Raw genomic sequence first — 4,803 nt, 5'->3', positions numbered from 1 at the left:
GATTGTCGAGCTTATTCTTTGTTTTAAATGTAAAAAAGAAAATGTGAAGACACATCTACTTTCATAGAATTTTAATGGGAGCTTTACGTGTAGCTAGGTAGTATATACGAAATACTAAGTTGAAGCTTATCTGAAATTTAGATGTTGCTAGGTTCAATAAGGGTTCGCCCATCTTGGAAACAGCACTTTGCGCAATAAATAAGCTTTCATGGATTTCAAGACACTTGCATCATTTTTTTCAGCTTTTCTCTTAGCGCTCAGCATTTCGTCTCTTCTTCTTTTTTTTTTCTCGTCAGACTTTTCTATCGAATCTATTTGTGTTATCCACCGTCGATAGCCAAAGTAAGTGAACTTTTGTTTGCATGGAAGACTGCTAAATTGGATGGTTCAAACTTGGAAAGGTGTATGTCTCCACTATAAACATGGAGGCGAAAAATGCGCGGCTAGTTGTGCATCGCATATTCTCTGCATACTACAATAGAGCAGGAGGTGTCAGGTTGCGTCTCGTGCTCATCTACTTTGATTCATGACTGATCTATGCAAGTTGTTGCAAACTTTGTTATGCCGTGGTCCAAATGTTCCGAGTGTTTCTTAGCCGTTGGTTCGTGACCCTAGGGCACAACAAGAGGCAGGGGGAACATTTTGGTGGCGGTTTTGTAAGGAGAGGAAGGAAACGGAGCACCGGAGTAGACTCCCGGCTGTGGCGGCAGCGCCTCAGAGCTCACTGAGACTCAGGGTGTGGCAAAATCAGCGGGGTGGATCCAGGGCTGACCGTTCTGCTGTGGAAATCACCTCCTTGAAGCATCTTGAGGCTTTTGCAGAGTGCCGTGGGGAACGAGTGATAGCAAGAAATTTTTGCTTTTGTAGAGTGATGGTAATTCTATTGATTCAAAAAGAAAAGATGTCCTGCTCCTTTTGTTTTCAAACACTTATCGCTTTGACTACTTTATTTGTTTGAAAATACTTGCACTCTACGTTTTGCAAAGCACATTTTCCCATGTTGCCATTCTAAAGTTTATCCTAATCCCAAACCACGCACCTATCAAGTGCGGGCCCAAAACAAATTATTTAATTCAATTTGATCATGTCTAGAACACAAGATTAGTTATGAAGTCACTTTTCGTCATATTCGAAAAAGCTACTGGCATACATTTTAAAAACAGAGGAAGTAGTAGTTGTTGGTATTATCCCACTAACAAAGCTTGTTAGTTTAGCAAAAGCAACAACAATTTCAGCATTACCTGGAATCAGCTCAAGAACATTACCTTTTCACAAATAGAAACATATGCATCACACATATATGGAGATATAGACAGTAGTAATCACATCAACCAAATGGACACTAGATTTTTTTTAATATGGGAAACCCCAAATCGGGGTAAAAACCATGGTGCTTAGCCCAACCAAATCTCTTCCACTATATTAATGTGGGATTACAACAAGATCTTCTCTAGATAGCATTGGCTGCTCACGTACATTAAGATTTCACCATCTTGGATAACACCATCAAGATTTGGGGGCTACAAGCTTAGGGTTTCGGAATAACCTCACCAATGGTGATGGAACTACATATTGGAGGCAAGGTGTGGATCTGGACCTTCACAACCTTGAGAACGAAATCCCCTTGCTTGTTTGCAAGATCTCTCCAATCTCTTTCTCCCTCTCTTCTCTCCTCTCTTCTCACTTGGAGGCTTTTTTGATTTTCGTGGTCTCTATGGACAATAGCTCTAGAAGACTCTACTTATCCCATAAGGTTAAATAGAATAGTTCAAAAAGTTCCCAAGGCAAGGGCCCACACCTTGGGATATATTCCTTGCTTGTGGCGCTGCTCACGAGGAGGATTTTTCAACATATCTCCCCCTCCAACTCATGAAGGGGCACTACCATGCCCGCTATTTTATCGCACACTTGTAACTTTTCCTTAGACAAAATTTTAGTTATCATATCCGTACCATTCAGGTCGGTATGGATTTTCTCAAGTTGTAGCAACTTGGAACTCACCACTTCTCAAATCCAATGATATCTTACCTCAATGTGTCTGGTTCGAGAATGAAGGCTTGAATTCTTGACAAGATGAATGGCACTTCGGTTGTCACAAAACAAATTGAACTTCTCTTGCTTATGGCTCAACTCTTGCAAGAAGCTTTCAACCACAACACTTCCTTCCAAGCTCCAGTCGCTGCTATGTATTCAGCCTCTGTAATTGATAATGAAATGCATTTCTGCAGCCTTGATTGCCATGACACTATCTCCCTGCAAAAGTCACCAGATATCCCGATGTGAACTTCTTGTAGTCTCTATCTCTAGTATAATATGCATCTGTATAACCTTGCAATACATGATCACCACTTCCAAAGCATAAATACAAGTTGTAAGTGCCTTTGAGATATCTAAGAATCCATTTTACTTCAGCCCAATGTGCTTCTCCTGGATTGCTCATGAACCGGCTAAGAACTCCAACTGCATAGGCAATGTCAGGCCTAGTGCACACTATGACATACATCGAACTGCACATAGCAGATTGGTAAGGTACTTTCTTCATTGCTTCTTTCTCCTTTCCTGTAGGACATTGATTGATACTCAATTTGTGATGACCTGCGAGTGGATAAGTAACATGTTTTGCATTTTGCATATTAAATCTTTTAAGTAACTTCTCAATATATCATTCATGTGAGAGCCAAAGTTTCTTCTTTGATCTCTCACGGGAGATCTTCATGCCAAGTATTTGCTTTGCTGATCCCAGATCCTTCATGGCAAATTCATTGCTCACTGTTTTCTTCAGGAGAGCGATCATTTTCGTGCCATTTCCTACAATCAACATATCATCATCATAAAGCAAAAGAATGATAAAATCACCCTTGGCACACCTCTTCATAAAGATACATTGGTCAGCATGTGCTTTATGGTAACCAAGATCTATTATAAAAGACTCAAACTTTGTGTACCACTGCCGAGGTGCTTGCTTTAAGCCATACAAGCTCTCGTTCAATTTGTAGACCAAGTGTTCTTTTCCTGCAACCTTGAACCCTTCAGGTTGCTCCATATATATCTCCTCCTCTAGTTCACCATGCAAGAAAATTGTCTTCACATCAAGTAGTTCAACCTCCACATCCATGGTAGCAGCCAAAGCAAGCACAACTCAGATTGAAGACATCTCGACCACAGAAGAGAATATTTCATCAAAGTCAATAACCTTGCTTTTGACCGAAACCCTTCACATCTAATCTTGCCTTGTATCTTGGATGTGAATTATTTCCTTCGGTCTTCAGCTTGTAGACCCACTTGTTCTTTAGTGCTTTCTTGCCCTTTGGTAAATTCACGAATTCAAATGTGTTGTTGTCATACAAGGAATTCATCTCATCCTACATGGCTTCCAACGACTAAACCTTGTGCTAATCAAACATAACCTCCGATACCAACATGGTCAAATATATTATGGTTGATGTAGAAACGAATCATACCTACCGCCTTCCGATTTAGCACTCCTCAATCTCTATTTGTGACTCTGGTTGGTATCTTGTCTGTGAGAAACCATCCAAACAGTATTCTAATTAATCACTAAGTCAATCGCTGACATGATCATGACTTCAGTGATTAAACAAAATACCGCTCTAATAGACCCAGCATGTGTTTTGTACCCATGGATCGGAACTCATGCCTTCCAACATGTACATCACAATATTGCTTAATAAAGAGCAAGTAATAAATATTTATATTACAAGTATTAAGCATGCAACTGATTTCAATAATTTACAACAAAAGCGAGCTAGGAGGAGACAAAACCCCTCAACTCCTAACCACAAAAGAACTACACAGTGAAAAGTTAAACTTATAAACAACAAAAGAGAATGGCGTCACATGCCCTTAGGCACCGTCTCAAAACGCCACCTTCAGAGTAGGATGCACTACTCTTGCCCACCACCCTGATCGGCATGCACGAAGTAGTCAAAGACAGCCTCTTCCTCGGCAGCAGCAATACCTACATCAACTTAAGGGCAGCACCCTGAGTATGAAGGTACTCGTAAGACTTACACAATATGAATATATAATATTCCGACTCCAAGGATTATGCATTAAGATGTTAGCAAGGACATGCCATAAGGTTAAGTAAAACATATGCGGTAGGCAACCTAGACATATATGTGTGAGCACCTATACTTAACCAAACTTGACATTCTATCCTGCAATAACCAACTGAATATAAATGAAACTATAACATAAATGTAACATAAGTATTTGAACATATAAGAAAACTGAACCAACTCATCCATCACCATAATAACCGAACCATCAACCACATATTCGAACCATCAACCACATATCTGAACCATCAACCACATACGAGAACTCTACGACCGGGTGCAAATGAAACAATAGCATGCTCATGAGTGAGAGCACGACAGTTCGAACTGTTTATACACCCTGCCAGGGGATACTCTTGGACCCACATGACACGAGAACCATACGGCTTGTGCCACCCGTTAAAGTGCACACATGGGGGTACTCGTGATAACCTTTCATAACCATATGGGTCGTGCATCGCTTGGCGTAACGGTACTAGAACTACTCCCAGAGCAAACTAGTACCACTTACAAGCCCGCCCGCTCACACCGTCGATGTTCAGGCCCACAAAGTCACAGCTGTGAAGGGATTCGGCTCGCCTTACCATTAGATCGGTACGTGGTGAGTAAGGTCAGTGCTAAAGCCAACTACCCCGACGATCGGCCTTAAACGATGCAAGCGGTCTATGGTGCCCTAGTTCCTCTCCCGAACTGCCCCCAGAACTTTCCTTCGAAGCATACG

Source organism: Phragmites australis, chromosome 23 (assembly GCF_958298935.1).
Source record: "Phragmites australis chromosome 23, lpPhrAust1.1, whole genome shotgun sequence".
Classification (NCBI taxonomy): domain Eukaryota; kingdom Viridiplantae; phylum Streptophyta; class Magnoliopsida; order Poales; family Poaceae; genus Phragmites; species Phragmites australis.
The sequence above is the reverse complement of the archived record's forward strand: the minus strand, read 5'-3'. Positions refer to the sequence as shown.